The 24,265-nt window shown below is 38.7% G+C and overlaps 1 protein-coding gene across 28 annotated transcripts in view; it reads left to right on the top strand.

Moving 5' to 3' along the window:
• Positions 1–24,265, top strand: part of HUWE1 (HECT, UBA and WWE domain containing E3 ubiquitin protein ligase 1) — a 161,381-nt gene that overhangs the window by 1,177 nt on the left and 135,939 nt on the right. For 20 of the 28 annotated variants that reach the window (XM_074323887.2, XM_019718916.3, XM_088795037.1 and 17 more), the window contains exon 3: positions 5,111–5,247. The gene's annotated coding sequence lies outside the window, so the exon portion shown is untranslated. Of the gene's footprint in view, positions 1–1,476; positions 1,713–1,793; positions 2,094–5,110; positions 5,248–15,253; positions 15,278–24,265 lie in introns of those variants that run through there. The other 8 variants (XM_074323888.2, XM_074323885.2, XM_074323882.2 and 5 more) reach the window with 5 other exon arrangements.

Below are 24,265 nucleotides of genomic sequence, written 5' to 3'. Positions count from 1 at the left end.
AAATGGTATGTCATTGTTTTCATTTGCATTTCCCTGATTACTACTGAAATTGAATGTATTTTTATTTGTCTTAATTACAAAAGTAAATAGGCAAATATCAATAGTCTTCCTATCTATAAGCAATAAGCTTTTCGAAAATTTTATACTGGGAAAAAACCCATTCGCAATAGCAAGAAAAACGAATAAAAATACCTAGACGTAAACTACAAAACTTTATTGAGGAATATAATAGAAGAACGTTTGCATACATGGAGAAAGGATACATGCTTCTGGATAAGAAGGATCAATCTTGTAGTGATGCCCATTTTTCCTATGTTGCTTAATACAGTTGATGCAATTTCAATAAATATACCAAGTTTTTGGAACTTAGTATGTTTCTAAAGTTCATCTGGAAGAAAGATGGCTAAGAATAATCCAGAAAATATCTTAAAAGATAAGTAAAGGTGGGGGTATTTATACTACCAGATATTAAAATGTACTCTAATGGAACAATATTTAAATTAGAATAGACAGAACAATGTATTAGAGTAGAAAAGCCCACAAATCGAGCCAGATTGGATCCCAAGATTTATTGGAGAAACATTGTTGGCTAGTCGTGGAAAAACTGCCATATTAAAAGCTACAAGCACGCACTCTTTCCCCCGCCCCCCCAGGAAGCTTCAATTTTCCTTTGAGGGCAGACTCCTTTGTTTGGAGAAAACCACTTTATTGGATCTTTTGGTTATGCCAAGTTAAAGCCTTAGGAGTTAAAATTTGTGGCTTTGGAGCTCCAACTAACGATGTGAGCCTATAAGTTAGATTAAGATGGATTCGGGTTAGCCTGCAGTGCGGCGAGAGGAGTCTGTATGTTACTGGTCTTTAAAAAAAATTTTTTTTCTGATCTAATGGGCAAAAAATGTTATGTCATTGTTTTCATTTGCATTTGCGTGCTTATTGTGAAATAGAACGTCTTTTATGTGTTAGTCTAGGATAATGTGTTATTCCTGGAGGCAGGTAACAATGGGGTACCCATTGCTCCTGTTCCAGAATGTTGTTTAGCTAATTGGTACAGCTCTGCCCAGAAGCGTGATAATAAACAGGTTGACTTTTTAAATTTTCCTCAAGCACTAGGCTCTAGACACCTTAGATGGGGGGCGGAGGCAGTTTTCAGGACATGGCCGAGATTTGGCGCTGAGCTGTGTCATCGCGAGGTTTGGCAGTCAGCACCGCAGTGGGTCGGAAACCTCGTGGTAGGCGAGATCCCTGCAGAACGGGAGGTTCCTCCCTTCCCCCGAAAAACTCCCAGTCATTTTCACGAAGCCCCGCCTCTTTCCTTTTTAGGCGAGTGCACTCAGTCTCGCGAGATCTCGTGTTTCCTAAAGGCGAGGCGCGGGCGGCATCCTGCGGTGATTTCGAAGGTCTTGCAGAGACTAGAACGTAATATCGCGATAGTTGTCTGGGCGCATGCGGGAGCTGGCGGCGGCAGATTGGCTCCGCCCCTCGGCGCTTCGTGAGGTTGTGCGTCATTTGCTTTTCGCTTCGCGTTGGGTGAGAGCGGAGCAGTAGCGACTTCGGCTTTGGTGGGAGGAGGGGTCTGCGAAGGGCTGGGCTCAGGCTTTTCCCGTCCGGTAGAGGTTCTCGCGGGATCGCGCGGAGGCGGCCGCGGTTCGGCTACGGACAGCCGCAGCCGCGGCGGCGACCGCAGCGTCTTCAGTTCGTGCTGTTCTTAGCCGGTAAGTTCTCGCGGGAGTGGGGTTACGTCCTCATTTGATCCGTTGGCGTCGGCGTTGGCGGAGGTAGCTCCGGGGTGGGGGGGGCAGTGACTAGGGTCGGTCCGCTTGCTGTTAAGATGGCGGCGGAAGCTGATGTCTGTCCGGCCAGGACCAGGGACTGAGGTGTTGGCTGTCCGCGTTCGTGACGCCTGTCAAGTACCCGACGTTAAGGAGGTGACGATTGGCAGAACGCCCAGGTGCCAATAAACCGAACCTGAGACGAAGACCACCCCGTCTCTGGTCGGTTGAGGCGACACCATTTCCCGGGCCTCAGCCGCGTGTAGGACCGTCTTTGCCCCACGAGTGGGTCAACGCCTCCGTTGTCGCCGCCGCAGTGGGCAGGTTGGGCACGGTGGGGGGGTGGGAGTCCTGGAGTTCGTTGGGGGTTAGATTGGGCGGTGGGGGAAGAGGGGGACTAACCTATGACGTTTGATTCTCTTCCCCCTACCTTTTTGCGGGCCCGCCTCCGTTCTCCGCCCTTGCGGCCGTCCATATCAATCTTCTAGTTTTTCTTCAGTTGTGGTGGGCTCTACTTCTCCAGCTCCCATGGTCTTTGAACTAGGGTTTAGGGGTCAAGCTTTGGTGCCTCTGACGTACTCGTCCTCTAATTCTGTCGTCCCATTGAATCTTCCTTACCTGCATGGATATTTGAGGCTGTAAGTAAGAGAGGGAGTCAAAGCTTTTCTCCCTGTCATGTCTTACCCAGTTCTACTAAGGAAGAGAGCCCACGTTTCCTATCCCGTCCGCTCTCCCTCTTCCATTGGTCCTCTTGACGCAGGTGTTGCATAGAGCCTTTCCCGTTCCCTGCATTTTACTCCATCTTTATGGATGGAACCATATATAGTAGCCTTCCATTTCTTAGGTCTTCGTGCTTTATGACCCTGATCTAAGCACAGGGCACTGATTTCTCCAACTCTGCGTGATGCTCGACCACTCTTAGGTGGAACAATGAATGGGTTGGTGGTTTGATGATTTGAGTTTTTGTGACCTCTTCATTTTAGGGGCCGTTAGCTTTCCCTTCCTCATTACACCCTCCTTCCCCCCCCAAAAAAAAAAAAAAAAAGCTGTAGAGGATAACCCTCCTGTAAACCAACTTTTGTCTTTTTACTTCTCTGCCACCCCGGCGAAAGCTCGGGAAACCCCCCTTTTCCGTGCCTTGCTCTGAGTTCCTGTGACCTCTTCGTCTGTAGACATCTATCTTTGCTTCTGACCACCTCTTAACATGCTTCTCACTTCTTAATCCTTCTATTCCCTGTCCCTCGTGCTCTTTTACTAGGAGCTGTATTCCCTAGAGAGAAGATACTCTCCTGTCAGTCTCCACTACATCCTCCCCATGTGCTAGAAAATAAAATAGCTTTGATAGATTATCTCCCGTCTCTCAGTCATTGCCCTGTTCTACTTTTGTCTCCTCTCCATTCCACCATTACTATAGACAGTTACTTCCATATCATTTGTTTCCTTTTTAGATTACATATTCGACACTGTTTTCTCTTAGCCTTAATGTTCTCTAAATTGAGGAGACACCAACATTCCCCAGTCAAGGGAAGGCAGCCTGGTATGGTGGAAATACAGTGTGCTTTGGGTTCATGTTGAACTTTGTGACCTTGGGCAAATTACTTTTCAGTTTCTTAGTGTTTTCTTCTGTATAGTGTGGATAATAGCACTTGTGGTTGCTAAAATTAGACATTTTGTAAAGTATCTGGCTTATGTTAGATACTCAATACATTGTTACTTTTTCTTGGTGTAAGAATATGCTGGCAGATGCATCTGTCAAATATGGTAGTTTTATGACTTGGGAAAGAAAAAAGATTTTGTTCCTTTAACTGTAAGTCTTTCATGTATATTTCTAGGCCACTCCTATCATTTGTGTATTTTTTTTTCTTCCTCATAGGCCACATTCTTTATATCCAGTGGTTGCTGATGTTTGAATGTTATTCCCACCTGCGTTAACCTACTAGTCTAGGAATTTTAGTGCAAAATTACTTTCCTGGAATGACCACCAGTTACAATGTTCCTGTCAAGAATCACCCCCAGCCCCTTCACCCCTCTCTGTGTTCTGCCTTTTTAAAAGGGTGCTTCATCCCTTGCCTCCTCCCTCCTTACTAACATTCCTTCAAAGGCAGTCTGTCCTGCCATTCATCCTAGATGAGATTTGGTGCCTGGTGCTTTACATAGTGATAAAAGGAACTTCTACTAGCTAGTTTTCAAGTGCTCATACTGCTTTTCCCCTACCTCTTTTCTTTTTTTGGCCCCTCAGATCAGTGTGGGGATCTACTATTTGGTCTTACCTGGGCAGGAGAATTCGTTTCTGAGAGAGTTTAGAAAGGTTTTTTGAGATACCAAGCTTCTTTTCCAAAGGGAATTACTGCCATTTCTTTAATACATTACCTTCTGTTGTGCTTTTGCCATTTTATGTTTTCCAGCATTCTGACTAAATAGAAGTGACTGTTCAGTATGGAGGTAGTTTTCTTACTGTTAATATTTTGGTTTTGATTAGACCAGTATTAAAGTGGGTGCTTTTTTTCTGATTATCTTGGCTGGATGATGGGTTTTAAAATAGGAATATGATTGTAGTGAAAAGTTTACCTGGGATTAAAAATTTACAATGGGTAGCCATCCAGTAATTAACTATATGTGGACACTGGTTTGGAGCTTTAGGGTTTATTTAGTTTGAAGTGCTTCGGAGGTAATAAAATTTTCCTCCTTTTTCATTGGAGGTCAGGGGATAACTTTGTTTTGAGATTTTTGCCTTGGTGTTCTTTACAATGATTGGAAATTAACTAAACCTTAATTTGACTCTTGTCATTTAGAACTAGAATAAATCTGAGAATGACAATCTGGGTGTGGTCTAAAAGGTTTAATTTATTCTAGGTAGATCTCTGAGGAGAGGAAGGAGTAGAAATACCAGTTAAAAACTTTGTCTAAGGTTCAGTGGCAAAGTTCAACCTGAGTTTCTAGGATGTTTATCATTTGTCTCCCAGCGTGGCCAAAAAGCATATGTATGAAGGTGAAAATTTTTTGTGTCAAATTTTTTCCACAGAAATTAATAAATTTTAATTTGCAGTGAGGATATAAAATTGTTTATAAAACAATCACTATCCCCTATAATTTTGTTTGGGTTGAGAACTGAGTTGAGTTTTTAGGAGGTATTGTCAGATTAGAAGAATTGTTTTAGCTGTTGGTTCTGAATTGTTACTGCTCAAGGCAGGTCCTGAAAATGCAAATTGATATGTGAGGGCTATTGCTTAAGAAATAATAACCAGGGTCATGTTTGAACATTGATATAAAGGTTAAACTCCCCCACACCCTAATAAATGTTTGTGTATCTCCCCTCCCCCACACACCTTTTTCTTTTGTAGGTCCTCCAGTAGTCTGACCTGAGTGGGTTTGCACTCCAGAGGAACCAGCAGACCAACTTCGTCAGGAAGGTTCAGAAAGCTGTTGGAGCAGTGTTGGTATTTCCCACCAGGATGAGTATGATTGGCTGTGATTTTAGGTTAGTTTTTCTAGATCTTTGTGGGTAGTATTTGTGTTTTACTTCCTGTAATGGAGATGGTGGGGATTTTATGTATTTACATTCTGTAATTGAGCTACTTTGGTTTCTTCCATTGATCTGAAGTGGCACTGGCTGTTTTTTGCATTTAAGTGGAACTCATTACTGAGAACTGTTTGAAATCTATTTGTACATAATTTTTAAAAATCACCTTAAGTGTGATTCAGAAAATAAAATTGCATAATATTATGTCTAACCAACTCTTTCTTAAAAGACTTAGGAAAATTTGAAACATACAAAAATTGGATGGTATAATGATCCCCCTGTGTATCTATCACTATCTTTTAACAGTTACCAACTTACAGCCATTGTTTCATCTATACTTCTGCCTATTGCCCCCCTCAATTATTTTGAAATAAACCCCTGCTGTCATATTTTTTATTTGCAAAATATTTGTATCTCTAAAAGGTAAAGGCTCCGTAGAACACAACCTCAAAACCATTATCTCAACTCAAAAAAATTAACAGTGATTTTTTAAAATACCAAATAGGAAGCAGTTTTACAGTTTGCTTGTATTAGACTCCGAAGAAAGTCATTTATCTTAAAGGATTGATATATCTCTTCAATTTATTTTAATCTGCAGGTTTCCTCCCTTTTGTTTTGTTTTTTTCTTATTTATTTTTTTGAAAAATTTGTCCTATAGTTTTCCCCACTTTTGGTGATTACACCCTAGTAGTGGTATCTAACCCATTCTTGCTAAGTTAAAGACCCTGGAGGACCCCATTATAATGGAACAATGGCAGTAATCTCCTGTATCCCAGTTGGAGTTGATACTGCTGGCCTAGGCACTATCCCAAAATAACTAGTCATGGATTCCTTTTTCTGTGGCAGAGTCTGATTTAGTTGATACCTGACTTCAGTTCCATGTCTTGGCCCTGCTTACTGCTCTGCGTGAAAAGTAGGCCTCCTTGTGGAAGAAGCTAATGTTTCCTAGATAATGACCTGATTGTGCCTTTGGGGTTTTTCATCATGGTTTCAATTTCCTTAGGTGGTTTAGTTATTTTTATACTATCTTATAATGTTGCTTTTTATTCTTTGAAGTTGATGTCTCAGCTGCTCTGACCCATAACTTCTGAGCTATTGAGACTTAGCGATGAGTTCCTCAGGCTGTAATAAACTTTTTGAAATGGCAATACCAAACAGTTTTTGAGAGCTTCCACTTACATCCTGATTTTCAGCTATTACACACAACTGTAGTTTTCCTGTTATTTTTCATTTTATTCCGGAAATGATGTTCCCCCAGCATAAAGTTCTTTAAACTGTTCATTTCTTCTTTGTGTAGCATTGGCCATCCTGAGATCTGTATGTCTGTTCCATGGTTAAAACCCATGAATGGAAGTTGGACACATAGCCAGCCAGCCTTTGACTTAAGGCCAAATTGGGGCAAAGCAAGGCCAGTTGTGACTACCTTTAAAATGAGAGTATCATGAGCTCAGGCTTCTCAATTCTTTGTTCATTAATGAAGAAAGATTGCTAGTTGAAAATAGACTAAGTTTTGAAGAAGTGATTTCTTGGGGATTGCAGTGAAGTCCATTCATTTAACAAAAAAATTTTGAGCACATTGGCTATAAAAGTTGTTTACCCCTGTCCTGCTTTTCTGTAGGTAGGAAGTTTGAACAAGGTCACTTAAACCTTCTAATCCTGAGTTTGTGAAAGTAGGATAACTGTAGATTTTTGAGACAGAGTTTTGCACACAAGTAGGCATTTCAATAAATAAATTGTTTCCAGAGTTCTTAACAGTTACAAGTTTACAATGGAAAAGCTATTGGTCTTTCTATTTTTAGTTGTGTGTTTTCAACCATGGTTCATAGTATTGAAATGCCAAACTTGTTTACTTTGAAAATACTTGTTCTTTATATTCCATGTTTACCTCTCCTGCAGTTAGGTTAAGTTGTTAAAATCTCATGTGTAACTGTAACCATATTAGGCTGCTTTACAATGATCTCACCACCTATAAGGTTGATAGTCACAAACACTTGGGTTCTGGTATTGTTCTCAGACTCATTTCCTCAATGACTGGTTACCAGATGTTTATATGTTAATGTCAGGGATAATTCGACTCAGAAGATTCTTTGGAAGCCCTCTCATTTGATGTGTCATAGGGGTTGAGTTGCTGAAACTTGACATACTTGTTGACCAGCTTGGTTATAGAAATGCTTTCAGATAGTGAAGGGGAGTGGCTCTCTATGAGTAAAACAACTGTAGGTTTTGTTTGGGGTGTTAACCTGAGCATTTTCAACTTTTATTTTCCTTTAAAAGTTTTTAATCATTTGGATTTAAAAATTACAGTGGTGGGATTGATCCCAGAATGTGATTTTACAGAAAGTTGGAGTTTGTTTTAGCTTTATATGAATATATCATTAAGTGGAGATTGGTATTGTAGTTGATCAGTCTGGATTGCTGATTGGACTAGATGAATATGAAAATTCTTTTTCAACCTTGAGATTCTGATAGTGTAATCTTAAATGTTGAGAAATAAAGCAAATTTTCCTTTTCAGTGATCTTTTAAGTAGTAACTAAAAGGGACTGGGAGTAGGGAGATGGCAAATTATTTTGGAATGACCTTTTAGTATAATCATTTAGATTTTAAAGATTGGTAAGTGTGAACACACTGCCATGAATTTATGTACCATCTTTAGCGTAATCCAGGATTTAAGTCCTTATAATTAGATAGCATAGAATTGCACTGGAAATACTTGTGTATGTTGTATTTGGTGGCTGCTTATGTTTTGGAACACTTGGAGATTGCTTTAATGATTTCATTATTTGCTGCAATTTTCTTACTTGCCTTGTCTCGATAGTGAGGCATTTTCTCCTTATCTTTGCTTTTCTTTTTTTAACTTCCACTACTAGTTCTTTGTTATTACGTTCTGCCAATTGTATTCTTATAGGTATAAGTACCTTTTAGCAGTGGTCAAAAACAGACTCGAGCTAGATCTCTGGGTTCAAGTTTTGACTCCATTTTTTACCAGCTGTGTCATCTTGTGCAAATTATTTAATCTATGGCACAGTTCTTAATCTGTAAAATGGTAATAATAGTGTTACCTACTTCACAGGGTTTTGGAGAAGTTTAGCTGAGTTAATGCCTATAAAGTGCTTAGAAGAGTGTTTCTGAAACTTTAGGGAACCTCACTGTCACCTAGAGGGCTTGCTAAAACCTATTGCTGGGCTCCACCCTTAGAGTTGCTAATTCTGTAAGTCTGGGAGGGGCCTGAGAATTTGCATTTCCAACAAGTTCCAGGAGATGCTGATGGTCAGGGGAACCATTGAAATAGAACAATGCTTGGCACAAGGTGTTAACTGGGTTTCTTTTCTGGATTTTCTCAGTCCCTGAGGAAAAACACTTCACTCTTCAGTGCTGTTTAGTACTGCCTCCATCTAGAAGCAGTTTTGAAATCCTTTGTTGAAGTGGGTCTCAAAATGTGGCTCCCAGATCCGTATCAGCAGCATCACCTGGGAATTTGTCAGAAATTCAGATTCCCGAGCCCCACCCCAATCTTCATTTTTAAAATGTGGCTTGGCTTAACTGGGGTGTCTTAGACTTTTCAACAGCTTTGTTGAAATGTAATTCATGTACTATACAATTCACCCATTTAAAGTGTACAGTGTTTTTAAATATATTCACAGTTGTATAACCATTACTACATCAATTTTAGAACATTTTTCATCATCCCTAAAGGAAACCCAGGACCCATTAGTAGTCACTTCCCTTCTCTCTCCCAGCAACCGTAGTGTTTGGCGATCACTAATCTACTATGTCTCCATAGATTTGTCTATTCTGGGCATTTCATACAAACGGAATCATACCATATGTAAGCAGCTTTATTGTGATTAAAATGTTTTCCTTTTATTGCAAAAAAACCCAAAAAACAATAAAAGATACGGAAAAACACCCAAAAACAAATGTAGAGTTTAATAAATTATTTTAAAGCAAACACTTTTGCAACTGCCACCCAAGTCAAGAAATAGAAGTTTTCCTGTCTCCCTGGCCTGGTGCTCATCCCAGTCACAGCATTGTCCCTCCCTCGGACTTTGTAGTAATAATCACTTCTTCTTTGCATTCTGTTAAGGTTTTGTCCAAGTGTGCGTCCCTGGATAGTAGGGACGCATTGGTTTTCCTGATCTCCCTTCATTTGCACATCCCCCTACTGTTCAAGTTTGTTCTGTCCGTTTTTTTAAAACTCGATTTGTCTTTTAAATATATATGGATTCCCTTTCTTTCTTTTCTTTTCCCTGAACTATAATTGTTGAAGGACTCAGGCCATTTGACCTGTAGAGTTTCCCACAGATTGAATTTTGCTAGTTGCATACTCAGTATAGTTTAACCCATCCCTCTGTCCTCTGCCTTTTCTGCAAATTGATAGGTGGATCCAGAGGCTTTATAAATTCAGGTTCATTCCCTTTGGCAAGAATATTAGCAGTGCTGTGTTCATTCACAACATGCATTAGATTGTAATGATGTTTTGGATTTTTTTTATTTTATGTTACCAGCCTTTTGGTACCTAAAGCTTATCCATTAATTATGTGGAAGTGTCAAAATGGTGACATTCTAACTACATCATTTTGTTTTCATATATTAGCAGGAATAATTTTATAAGGTTACTCAGTGATATAATTTATATAAGAAGGGCAGGATAAATGCCTGATTTTTACATTTTTTTCTGGCCACTTACTAGTTCTGTCACTTTGGGTAAATTAACCTCACCTGTCAGCTGCCTCATCTGGGGAAAATATCTTATTCATGGGGTTATTGGGACTTGAGAAAATGGAAGGTGTTAGTATACTGTGGGTGGTCAGTAGATGGTAATTTCTTTAACATACTATTTCGCTTAACCCCTCTACCAGCTCAGAGATGGGTGGTCATGGTGAAGTGATGGCCAGTTAGCAAAACCTGTCTGGACCCTTCAGGTCTTTGTTGGGGTCATCAGTGGTGGGGAGGAACAGGGTTTAGTCTTTGGTCATTTGGGGCTAAGACTCTGGCCAGTGGTAACTGAATGTTCTACCAGAGTAGTTTTCACTTTGCCAAGCCTTAGGAGTCACATTCATACCCTTGTGAAGGGTCTTACCCAGTTTTGTGATGATGTGCAATACATTGGTTGCCCTGATCTGCCTTTATCTACATAGCCTCCTATTGTTCAAGTTCTGTTCAAGGTTCTGCTGTAACCTTAGTAACCTATAATGAGTCTTCTGGTAGTTATCAGTATCACCACCATTAACATGCTTGACTGGCACCATACATAGCAGGTTAGAAAAAGAGGTAAATATTCCTTTTAACATTATATATTATCTAAAAAGTACAGCACTTGGCACATAGGAAGTACTCAGTAAATTGGAAACCTTTAAAAATTAATATATCTTCTTTTTCCCTCTCATGTCTTAACCTCTTCTTTCCTTTCATTCCCTTCAATGAGTATTTACTGAGTTTTCTAAGTACACGGAGCTAGGAACATAAATTGAAAGCGAGTTGCTCTCTGCCCTTGAGGAACTCACAACCCAAATACTGAGATCAAGTTTAAAGTTCCTTAGGCTTTTCCTTTGTTATCATTTCTTCCCCTGCTTTGTCCGTGCATAAAGTAACCTATTGTTTCTTAAAGATCTCCTTAGCTCTGTATCCCTCCCAGCCTTTGAGACTGCTGATACTTGAGAAAGACTGCAATTGTCTTCTGTGAATACAAGGTAATACCAAGAAAAACCTTTGGGCCAAGATTGGATTTCAAAGTGGTACATGTAGTTGACACTACAATATCAGTTCATGGTCTTTAGGTGGACCCACACCTGGTCTCCAGCTTCTGTCCTGTTGCTTTAACTGTCTTCTCCCTTCCTCCCTCCCTCTCCTCTACCATCCTCTCAGATTTTGCTACATAAAGATAGAGGCTCCCAAAACCAGTGAGTGATCTATCAAGTATGTAAAGAGAACTATACTTTATATAAACTTAAGATTTGAATGGGCCTGGGGTTTATCACTGAATTTTCATTCTCATCTATAAAACTGTAATCAAAAAGCCTACTTCATAGGCTATTATATTAAAATGAAATGTATTTTAACATGTTTATAGAGTGCCCTACAAAGATATAAAGCCATTGTAATTTATATATAAAAAAAATAGCTCTGTTGGGGCAAATGACTTCATCACTGAACCCATTTCCTCATCCTTTAAATGGTGGTGATATCTCATTCACTCAACAAGTATTTGAGTACATACTCAGTACTGCCAGAGGCTGGGAATACAAAGATAAGCAAGTGGAGAATGGAAGGCTGGTGGTCTATTGAGGGGAGGGAGAGACTTGTAAATTACAGTCAAAGGATCTGAACAATAACATGAGAAGTGAACAAAATGTGCCTTAGCAGTTTACAGGAGAGTGTCAGAGAATGGCATATAGTGATTTTGTTAGGTTTAAACAAGATGCATGAGAAGTACATCATGGACTGAAAAATGCTATACAAATGAAGTTAGTTAAATGTATCCCAAATGAATCAATAGCCTCAACCATTATTTCATTTTTTTCACAAGCTTTATACTTAAGATGTGTTTGTTTCTTTGAGCCAGAGTTTATGAACTCTTGAAGGGTATTATGTACTCCTGTAGTAGGGTACCCTGAAAGTAATACCTTTTAATCTAAAAGGATTATTTTTACCTACTTTATTATTTTCTAGTTTCTATTGCTTGAATTAATTTAGGGAAAACTAAAAAAAGTTCTTATTTTGGGAAAAGATTCGTACTCCCACAACAACATACAGTCACCATTAGCATTTTGGTTGGTGTGTAACATTTAGAAAATTGGGGGCATGCTTTTCCTGGAATAGGAACCTAAAAAATGTCTAATAAAAAGAAGATAGTCAAACTAAACATCAGAAATATAAATTAAAATGAGATCTTTTTTAACCATTAGAATGGCAAAAAATAATTATTGAGTATCAAGTCATGGCAAAAACTATAGGGAAGAGTCTAGTCTTACAATACTGCCCACAGTGGTATAAATTAATACAGCTATTTTGGAGATAATTTTGGCACACTGCAAGATATTGTATACTATATGATGCTATTTAAAAAGGGGGAGGTAAACTGATAACTTTCTTTGGGCAAGGAGAACTTGAGCTTGTGTAATGTTTGCATTTCTATTTCTGAGTAATTTAAAATACACAGAAGAAGACAGAGAACAATGTAAGAACTCTATTCCTTACCATCTCCCCATCCCCCCATTGATCATTTTTAGCGTTTATTTTTGCCTCAAGTCTTTTAGTGGGGAGGTAATGTAGGCAAAGGGGAAATACTTTTATTATTTTAACCCAGCATTCCCCTTCCCCCCATCGTTACCATGAATTGCTTGAATTTTTGTACTGTGAGAATGGTATAAATTACTCATGTAAGTAGAAATTCAAAAACAATGTAACGTCCCCACAACAATCTGTTATTTTGTAATACTAAATTTGCATACTGCTTTAGAGTTTGTAAAATCATTAACTACATGTAAGAATGCTTTGGGTATGAGACTTTATTTAGTCATTTGTTCATGTCCTTATAACTCTTGTTTGAAAATATTTGCCTGACTTTAAGTAATATTCTTTATGATTATAGAAGTATATATGGCTTATTGTTGAAAAATACAGATAAGCACAGAAATCTCCTGAAATTCTACCACTGACATGTAAATACTATTAACATGTTGGCATATAGTATATTCTTTGAAGGCTTTTCTTTATGCCTGTGTAGTATAAACATATTTTTTTTCAAAAATACTTTATAAAAATGTAACTCATTACTTGCCAACATTTTATTATGAAAATTTTAAAACATAAAAATGCTGAAAGAATAACACTGAGCACCTGTATATATCATCAGCTTTATCCAACAATTAAGAATTTGCCATTTGATTTATATGTACATATGTGTTAGTTTTCTGAAGCATATGAAGTAAAAATGATACTTCATCCGTAAATCCTTCAGCATGCATGTTTTAAGAATAAGGACCTACAAAACCACAATACCATTATCACATCTAGGGAAGTTGTTCTTTTCTGTAAATTATCTAATATCCAGTCCACATTTTCTCCGTTTTCCCCAAATTGTTTTTTAAGTTGTTTCTCCAAACCAATAAAAGAAATGGTATTTTTAAATTTGCTGTTCCCACTTAATATATTGACCCTTGTTCCCTGTCATAATGTATACCACTGTTATGTTTTAATGGCTGCATTACATTCTATTGTGTGCATGATTTTTTATTTATGATTTATTAATCAGTTCCCTATGTTTAACCCTATAAGTCCTACTAGTTTTCATGATCTTAAACAATACTTCCTGACACAATATAGGCATTTGTTAAATAAGTGTTGAATGAAGGAAAGAAGCAGAGGGACATCTTAATAGGGAAATCTTTGTGACATCTGTGTTTATTTCCTTAACACGTTGCGTACGGATCACGAGAATCTTCGTTTTTTCCGGAACAGAGGGGTATGAGGGATTTAAACCCCGCCGTACGCAACGTGTTAAGATATTCCCAGAACTGGAATGCAAAAACGTAAGGCTTTTGATACTTAACTGCCAAATCGTTCTTTAGAAAGACTACGTTATTCACTGTGGTATGTTTACTATATTATCCATGTTTATTTACAGTATGGCAGCACCTCAGGGTAAACCTTGATACTTCAATATTAGAGAAGAACATAAACCTGGACAGATCCAGTATCCTTGCTGTAGACGGCTCTCCTTATACCTATGTGTGCGGCCAGACCATATTTTGCAGGGGCTAGTTGGACTCCTCCAGCCGAGAGTACCTTGCAATCTAATGACCTAACCTAGGGTTCCAGTTCCTTTCTCCTCAAATTTCCTTAAGTATGGCAAGGCCAACCTTAAAAGGAAGTATAACCTGGAGAGGTGCAGATATCACTTGAAGACAACTTTTTACATAGAGCATTTTAGATTTTTGCTTTTTAAAAGTAAAGGCAGACTGCTTGCATGGGTGAATTCAAATCTCTACCTGTAGCAAAACATTACCAGTGGCTTTAAAATGGTAATCTTCTCCATGTCCAACAGAAGAGTTGGAGAAGACCCTCTATTTGATATTATCCATATCAAACTCCTTATTTTTGTTCCCCCTTTCTTCCGCCTCCCCCCCACTCCAGTTCAAGCCGTTGTTTCTCAGTCTAGTTGTGTAGGACACAGCTCCCTGGCCCAAGCTGGTATTATGAGCCTTGCGCTTCCCTGGCTGAGGCAGTCGGTCGCCGGTAGTTGGTCGGCCGCTCATAGCAGCTTATGGCAGCCCATGCTGGCTGTCATTCGCTCATGGTGGCTGCGCTGGCCACCAGCCGCTCATGGCAGCACACAGCAGCCTGTGGCAGCTCTCACCAGACCACCTCCAGGGAGAGCCGTTCTTCACAGTCTAAGTTGTAGAGGGCGCAGCTCCCTGGCCCATGTGGGAATTGAACCAGCGACCTCTCGACCTCGGCGTTAGGAGCACAGCGCACCAACACCTGAGCCACCGGGTCAGCCCAGACTGTTTATTTTATAGGCCCTGATCAGGGGAAATGACTTGTCCAAGGTACCATGGCTGGTTAGTGGTGGAGTCAAGCATTGAATCAGGTTGTCTAGTCCAGTGTTGTTGTTGTTGTTGTTTTTTTTTTTTTTGTGCTATATCTTAAAACTGAACTTATTTCTTAAAACTGAACTCTATTTCCAAATGTGCCAGCAGGTGTCACCCATGGAAGTGCAGAATAAGCGGCCCCCTTTCAATAAGAAAGGTACCCAAAAGATGGGGAAAATTTAAGGGAGCAGAAAGGTAAATGATAAGTCAAAAGTCCAAATAAAGCTAATTTTCTTTGCCCTTTTGACTATGGTTATTACTTTTCAACACAGGGTCAATTTGCAGCTTTTTAATGGGACACTTCAATTTCACTCTGTGTTTTCCTGCATATCTATGGATGCTGTAAACCTGTAGATGGGACTGAATTTCCTGCTTGTAAAACTTTGAAACTAAGGTGATGTTTTCTAAATCCACCTTTTTCTTGCTTCCTTTTCAACTGTTTTAAATTATAAAAATGTTTGTTGTAAACTTTTTATAAGATTCAAACAGAAACATTCCAATTAAAAAATTAGTCTGCTCCCAAATAACAATCTCCTTTTATTCATACCACACCTCAGAAATCTGTTAAAAATTTAATACCTTTTAGGATTTATATACTGTGGTTATCCATTTGGTGTACTGTGCATATTTTTATGTTAGAACATATGGCTGGACTCTATTCTTTTTAATGTTTGCATTGCATTTCCAAGCGTGGATTTACTATAATCATTCCTTTTTGTTGGGCCTTAGGAGTAGAATTTATTCTGAGTCATGTAAATTTTTGATAAGTACTGCCAAAATGACCTCCAGAAAGGCAATGTATAGTATTGAATTTCCATTCTCACCAGCAGTGTCTGTGAGTGCCCTTTTCTCTACCTATATCTTTCAAGATGAGATATTGTTGATCTTTTTAATTTTAACCAGCCTGATAAGTGAGAAATAGCACCTCCATGCTTTGATTAGTGTTTTTGTAATTACTAGTGAGGATGAGCAAATGTTTATATCCTCTGTAAATTGCAAGTTCATGCCCTTTTGCTTGGTTTTCAATTGGATTATTTGTCTTAATGAGTTTTGGGAGTGTTTTGTATATTAGATATACTAACCCTTTATCCTGTTGCAAATATTTTCTGTTATGGTTTGGAATTTTTACGTAGTCAAATGTGCCCCTTGTTTCTTTCCTTTATGGTTTCTAGGTTGTGTATCTTGCTTGGAAGATCTTTGCCAAGATTACAAGAATGTTTTCCTATATTAGCTTCTAATACTTTCATAGTTTAGCTTTTTATGTTTAAATAATGGTGTGAAATAGTTATGTGCTTTTATTTTCATCCAAACGGCCGCTCCTATTTTTCATCTTGGGAAAAACTATTTGATCATTTAATATATGCTCATCTTAAAAGTGAATCATTTGGAAAAGTGTAGTTTGTTTTAAAAAGTTGAAATTTGCGCCAAGTAGAAAACTGTCTTGGTTGTTTTTTTGCTCCTTTAATTTTGAGACTAATTCGGATTGTTCGTGTTTAATATTTAACATTTATTTTGAACTGAAGATAAAATGTTATAGACAGTGCTTCAAGGGATCTTAGTTATTATAGTCCCATTTTATTTATGTCTGAGGCCCAGATTGTTCTAAGGTCACAAAGTCAGTTGATGGTAGGGAACTAGACTACTTTTGCATACTGTTCCTTCATTTTCAGCAAACACCTTTCACGTTATAGATACAAATATTTTAAAGCAGCAGATTGTTCACATTGTTGGTTTATTTAAAGAACATTGGAAATGATTATGTGTGTGGTACTGTTAAATTGACTCAGATCCAGTGGCTTGATCTTTTTCTGGGACTTGATCTTTTTTCTGAGGGCTTTGTTTTAAAGCTTTGTTGTCAATGAATTTAGGTTTTCCTCCTTCATATGCAGATGACGTGTAGAAGGGTTGGAAAGACCAGCTGTTTTTTGCTTTTGATAGAGATTGATCCAGCCCAAGATTGCTGCCCTTACTTTAATCTGGAACTAAAAGAAATAGAACAAATAATAATATGGCTTACTCTTTGCCAGGCACAGTCCTATGAGGTAGGCTGTATTGTTTATTTTCCAGAAGTTACTGGCTGGTATAGTAACTTGTCTAAGATTATACAGCTAGTAAATGGAATTGAAGCTTGGTTCCCTTTGACTCCCGGACATTTCCATTGTGCTGTTGTCCTCTACTTCATTTTGACTTTCTTCCAGTAGTATTCCTCAGTGTCTATCTTTAAATAAATAAAAAAAGTAATCAACCTGTATGGTAAGAAATAAATACATTACTGAGGTTTCTCCTTCTCCCCCCATATAGATATATCTTTTGTCAGAATATATTAAGACATTAAAACCTAGCTTTTATTTAGAAATATACTTAACCTAGCTTTTCTATAGAAGATTTGTGCCTTTTTCTACCTTGCATCAGGATACAGGACCTAGAGGATTTTTTTTATCCTGGAATAAAGAATTCCCCCTTACATAGAGGAGGTTTAATCTTTAGAGATGGTGCGTATTTCTTTGTAAACTTGGGGATATGACAGAATTGGAGCTGAGTAATGCAAAAGGATTGGAATTCTTCTTGGTTTTCACTACTGTCTTTATTGTATTTGACAGCCTGTCTATTTCATAGTGTATATATTTTTTAGACTAAAGCAATATGCCCAAAGGTGAAAGCTGAGCTAATTGTTTCACTTTTGCTAAAGATGTTTTCTGCTTTATGCAACTTTAATCTAAAAACCCAAAGTTTTTAAAAAACAAGGTTATGGTTGGTATTATGTAAGGATTTATCTTATGTACTGTGTTGATCTTGTTAATTATTTTCAGCTTTGCTTTGGCCAGTAGGAAGTTGTAATTTAATTGTTCGTTTTTGTGTACTGACTTTCATTGGCTTTTACATTACCATTGCTTCTAATCTCCCTTTTTCTTTTTTACATTTCTGTACACCTGGCTATCTCATAGCACCCATCACAATGCCATCTATTTGTATATATGTGGCATATAAAACGTTCATTTATATAGTATTTGTTGAATGGAAAGATACAGATTGAATAAATCATATAAATTGGTTTTCTCAGTTGAAAATTTCATCAAAAGTTTTAATGTTTGGATTATTTACTGGATACATTAAACATTTACTGGATAGTCATTCATTCATTTATTAATACACTAAGTGACAGTTTTTATGCTGGTGACAAGAATGCAGATAAATAGACACAGTCCCACTCATACAGAACTCACTCTAGTGGGGAGATGGGTGTGTAAGTAAACAGGGTGTTGGTTGAGGGTACAGTGGGGGCACAAAGGAGGGAATGATCGATTTTCCTTGGGGAGGAGATATCTGAAATAGCTTCATAGAGAAGGAAACATTTAAGTTGAGCTCTAGGGGATATACAGAGAGTAGCCATTTTAGCAGAGAGCAATTTGAGTGAAGGTATCCAAAGTCTTGAATGGTAGGGAAACTAAAAAGCTTGTCATGGTTAAAGCATGTGGGGAGCCTAGGGGAATATTATATAATGTGGCCCTGGTAAGAAAGGTAAGCAGGGACTAGGTCCTAGAGGTCTTAGATGCTGGGTTAGGTAAGGAGTTTTCACTTGATGTAGGTAGATTTTGAATTTAAGGGAGATTGCTCTGGCAGCAGTGTGTGTGGGGGTGTGTGGAATGGAGGCATCTGGCAGGATAAAGTCTTTCTTTTTTCTTTTCCTTCTTCTGCCTCCCCCTGCCACTCCGGTTCAGGCTGTTATTTCTCAGCCTAGTTGTGTAGGGCACAGCTCCCTGGCCCGTGCTGGTATTATGGACCTTGCACTACCCCTGGCTGAGGCAGTCGGTCTCCGGTTGTCGGTTGGCCGCTCACAGCAGTCCGCGGCAGCTCTCAGCAACCTCCGGCTGCTCACGGCAGCCCAGCTCCAGGGAGAGCCGTTGTTCACAATCTTAGCTGTAGAGGGTGCACCTCACTGGCCAATGTGGGAATTGAACTGGCGACCTCGGCGCTCCAACCACTGGAGCCACCCGGCCGGCCCTAGGATAACGTCTTAATTTAAAATATGTTTAAGAGATTTTCAAACATGCACAAAAGTTAGAAAATAGTGTAATTAACCCCCATATACCTATTACCCAGCTTCAGAAGTTAACATAAGCTATTCTTGTTTTATTTAGACTCCACTCCCTCATTATTTTAAAGCAGGTTCCTACGTGAGTATCAAACTGGCAAAACAATAAATATCTAATAAAGTGCCTCTCAAGTCTGGCCATGCAGCTAAATCACCTGTACAGCTTGGGGGGGAAAAAAAAAAGAAAAAAAAATTCCACTTCACATTTACTGAGTATATACAAGGTGTGATCAAAGAATACGGTAAATGTTTAAATAAATAAAAATTATTACAGTAAAAGACACTTTGCCATTAACCCCCTTCAGAATACTCCCCCTTACTTCAAACGCACCTATCCCATCCTTCTTGCCACTTTCTGAAGCAGTTCTGGAAGTTCTGTTTCATGAATGTATCTAGTCTCAGTAGTGTCGATTCAAAACGTTTACTTTTCGTGGCCATTTTGACTTTGAGGAAGAGCCAGAAGTCACACGGTGCCAGATCCAGTGAATAAGGTGGATGAGGACACACCGTGATGTTTCTATTTGACACAAATTGCCATATACCAGAAGTGATGTGTGACACGGATCGTTGTCATGATGGAGGATAAAGTAAAGACACACGAAAGAGGACTTGCAGAACTATTTCAGAAAGTGGCAAGAACAATGGGATAAGTGTGTTCGAAGCTAGGGGGAGAGTATTTTGAGGGAGTTAATGGCAATGTCTTAGTGTAATAATTTTTTATTTAAATTAAATATTTTTATTTAAATTAAATACACCGTATATTTTGATCACATCTTGTAAGCCACACCTTGTATAGCCAGACGTTTTCAATTTTCAAAATAAGCCTTGGTTGAATTTGCATAGCCAGGGTTGAGAACTCCAGATTTATTTTTTAAGTAAACTATTTTAAAGATATTTTTTTAAGTAGCTTGATTTCTGATGGGTGTGTTTTCCTGAATTAACTGAATGCTGCCTCTGGCCCTTCTGAGTGAAGTTCACCTATTAGTGGCAGGCTTTTCTATGGTTAAGTTCTTGATATTTGAATAATGAGTATTAGTTTAAAGGCTGATGTCTTAATTTTCTGTTAGAAGTGGGCAAGATTAAAAAAGCACTTGCATCTTTGAAATTCGATGTGATGGGATAGGGAATAACCAGTCATTGTTATAATTGATCTTTTGTGTCAAATCTAGCCATAAGGAAGGGGATGGGAGATATCATTCTTAAAGGGTAAATTAGGATTATTCTGGAGCATCAATTTAAAATGTGTAGACAAGCTTATGGACCTTGGTCTTAGAGAAGAATTTATGGATTTGACCTCAAAGGCAATGGAAGTAAAAGCAAAAATAAGTGAATGGAACTATATCAAACTAAAAAGTTTTGGCACAGCCAAACAAACTATCAACAAAACCAAAAGGCAACCAACTGAATGGGAGAAGGTATTTGCAAACAACTCCTCTGATAAGGGGCCAATATCCAAAATATATAAAGAACTCATACAAATCAACAGTAAAAAAAACCAGACAATCCAATTAAAAAAAGGGCAGAGGACCTGAACAGACACTTCTTCCAAGAAGACATACAAACGGCCAAGATACATGAAAAAAATGCTCAACATCACTAGCTGTTAGGGAAATACAAATAAAAAAACACAATGAGATACCACCTCACCCCAGTCAGAATGGCTATCATCAACAAGACAAATAATAAATGTTGGAGAGGCTGTGGAGAAAAAGGAACCCTCATACACTGTTGGTGGGAATGCAGATTGGTGCAGCCGCTATGGAAAGCAGTATGAAGGTTCCTCAAAAAATTAAGAATAGAATTACCATACAACCCAACAATCCCTCTTCTGGCTATCTACCCCCCAAATTTGAAAACATTTATCCGTAAAGATATATGTGTTCCGATGTTCTTTTCAACTTTAGTTGGCCAAGACTTGGAAACAACCAAAGTGTCCTTCGATAGATGATTGGTTAGGAAGATGTGTATATACACATACAATGGAATATTACTTGGCCATGACAAAGATGAAATACTGCCATTTGTAACAACGTGGATGGATCTTGAGATTATCATGCTAAGCAAAATAAGTCAGAAAAAGTTGAGAGTCATATGATTTCACTCATGTAGGATATAAAACTGAAAGAAACAGACAAGGCAAACGGAAACTCAAAGACAGAGAACGGTATGGTAGTTACCAGAGGGAAAGGGGGAGAGGAGATAGAAAAGGGTAAAGGGAGTCAAACGTATGATGGTAAGGGAAGGAGATTTGACTCTGGGTGGTGAACACACAATGCAACGTACAGATGATGTATTACAGAATTGTACACTTGAAACCTATGTAATTTTATTAGCCAATGTCATCCCAATAAATTTAATAAAAAGTGTGTAGATGGGGGGGGTCTTTCCTTACTTTGCCTAAGTGACAGCATTCATTGCTGTTTTCACTTTTTGTTGGGAATGCTAAGAAGGGCTCCTTGGCATGTCGTCATTTCTTCTCTACTGGCAAAACTGATCTACCAACTTGGAACCCTGTTTTGTTGCCAAATTCTTTCGATGCCAGTATTTCTAAGTAATTGGGAGCAATGAGCAGAAGGATAACTTCTGGATCTTCAGCTTCCCGGTACAGTAGGGCAGAGGATGTGTAGGGGTGTGTTCTGACACCATTCTTACCTCCAATGTCAGTGTTGGAGGTATCAGATTCCTACTTGGTATCCCTGCCCTTGTTGTCTTTGAATATACTGAAGTGCAGAAAAGCACCAAGAGTAAGTAAGCAAGCATATACACTTAACCTGAGTCATAGTGTTTTCAGATTTTGAGGGAGACACTGTCGAGGTATTTCTGCAGATAATTTCCAGATTTGTCTTGGGTGAGTAAAGGCTGTTTTTCAGTTGCTTTAGTATTGTTGTGTGTGTGTGTGTTTTCCTTAACAACAGCAAACATTTGTTAAGCAGTTATTACGGTATGCACTGCTGGTTTTTTCTGCATGCAGTTTTTAAAAGATTTATTGGGGGTAACATTGGTTAATATAGCAATTTGCAAGTGTACAATATTATGATTCTACATCTGTACACTCTTACCAGTTTGCTTTATTATTACATCTTATTATCCGTGTTCCATAAAATCTAGGTCAGCAATCCTCAGGGTCATATTTTATGTGGCCAAGAATAGGGATCTGGGTGTCTGTGGGGGGGGGGGGCGGAGTAGACTGTGCATACAGACATTGTGTGTATGGTGGAGTTGTGGAGCAAATTTGGTTTGAATCCAGGTTATAGCACTGGGTATATGGCTACTTTGGCCTCAGTAAATTGGGAACAATCTTCATCTCCAAGTTTTTACAAAGATTAGAGATAATGCATAATAGATGGTCAGTAAATGTTAGCTGTTATTATGATAAATTGATCCTCAGAGTATTTGTTGGGTGGATATTAATGTAAATAAACACTAGATTGGATGGAAAGGCCTGACAATCCGTTGTGTCTCCTTTAACAAATGTGTTATGTCTGTGCCTCTGTAAAGAAATAGTGAATAGCAGGCTGGGTTTCAAGATTCGGCTTGCTACTTCCAGACAGGATGCAAGGTCCAGGCAGTTCTCACCTGAATTTACTTTGAGACTGCAGAGAGGTGAAGGGAATGACTGACTCACTGCGGGGCAAAAATCATCGAGTATTTTGCTTTGTGGCACATTGGAGTTTAGAGTTTTCTAAGCATTTTTGATTAAAAACTGCCATAATGGTTTTCCATGATCTCAGTGGGAATTTTCGGCTGACTTTGATTCATCCACACTCGCGTACATGTGTGCAGCATTTCTTAATCTACCAATAATAAACCAAATCAATAAATATTGAGTGCTTGCTCAAGTGTACCAAACTCGAGGATTAAACAATAGAAGACAGGAAAGAAGCTCCAAGAGCAGGCAGCAGCAAGCCAATCCAAGACATTTGTTTACATGATTTGTTTTTAATTTGATGCACGCCCTTTGGCTCAGGAGTCATTGTTTTCTACCTTAAAAATTGTACAAAAGAAAAATTATCGCTGTAAATGGATGCATGATGATAGAAAATTGGAATCTGAAAGCATGAAGCATGAACAAAAGTGTGTGTTATTCTGCCACCTAAAGGCAACCACTGATAATGCATGTTTCTTCGCTTCCCAGGTGGATTTTTTGTTTTTCTTCCCCACCTTGTGGCAGACGTTTTCTCATTAATAGAGAAGTTGATAGGTACAGGATACAATGTTAGCACATAGGGCACTCAGTTGAGTTTTAACAGATGAGGGAGAGGATTGTCCTACTTCTGGTTAAAATTTGTTAGTCAAAATCCATGAGTGTTCCATAAGTTAAGGTGAAATAGTGAATCTAAACAGTTCCCTACCCTCAGTTTCTTAGGAATTTTTCTTTCCATTATCTTCTCTTCCCCTCTACCTTGTAATGACCCCATAATTCTCTGCTTGCATTTACAGCCAACCTTTCAAAAGAGTTTTGGTTTGTTTTTTTGTTTTTTTACACATACTATGTATGTTGCCTCACTTCCCATTGATTCCCTGACTCACTCCAGTTTGTTTTCCTTTCCCACGACCCCACTAAAAATACTGCTCAGGTTATCTCTTCCCAATTTCAACGCACATTTTCTGGACATGTCTCATTTTGACATTTGACACCATTGAGTGTCAGTCTTGCCATCTTTTGTCTTTCATGATACTGTGAACTAGTTTTGCTTGTAGGTCACCAGCCTCTCCTTTGCCGGGTTCTCCTCCTTTGCCTTACCTTCAAATGTTATGTCAAATAAGAACTCAGTTCTGGGCTTCTTCTCTGTAAGTGATGGTCTCCACACCTGTGGCTTCAAGTTCTGTGTATGCCGACAGTCACAGATTTTTTTTCTCAGTGCATACTTCCTTCCTGAACTCTATTCTACAAATACATATGTACCTATCAATGTGGAAGATCCTGTGCTAGATGCTAAGAACTTAACACTAGAAAATCAAACCAGTTGGATTGCTTGATACTTGGCTGTGAAAGGAAACAGGGAGGGTACTCTAATAGAAAAATAACAATTAGGCGAGCTTTTTAGATGGGTTGCGATGGGAAGTCACTTTGGGTCTTATTTTAGTTGGTTGCTCAAATGGAACCAGCTATGGGAAGAATGGGAGTGTGGGGCAGAAGCCTTCCAGTGGGAATAGCACTTGTAAAGGTCTAGAGGCCAGAACTTAGAGTGTTCCAGAAACTAAATGGAAAGACTGATGTGGTTGTGAAGAGAGGAGATTGGAGAGCATTCCAGGAGCCAAATCATGCCAGGGCCCTATGGGCCATGG

This window comes from Rhinolophus sinicus, chromosome 18 (genome assembly GCF_057876585.1).
Source record: "Rhinolophus sinicus isolate RSI-liver-muscle chromosome 18, RSI-T2T, whole genome shotgun sequence".
NCBI lineage: Eukaryota > Metazoa > Chordata > Mammalia > Chiroptera > Rhinolophidae > Rhinolophus > Rhinolophus sinicus.
This window is presented reverse-complemented; position numbering and strand designations above follow the sequence as displayed.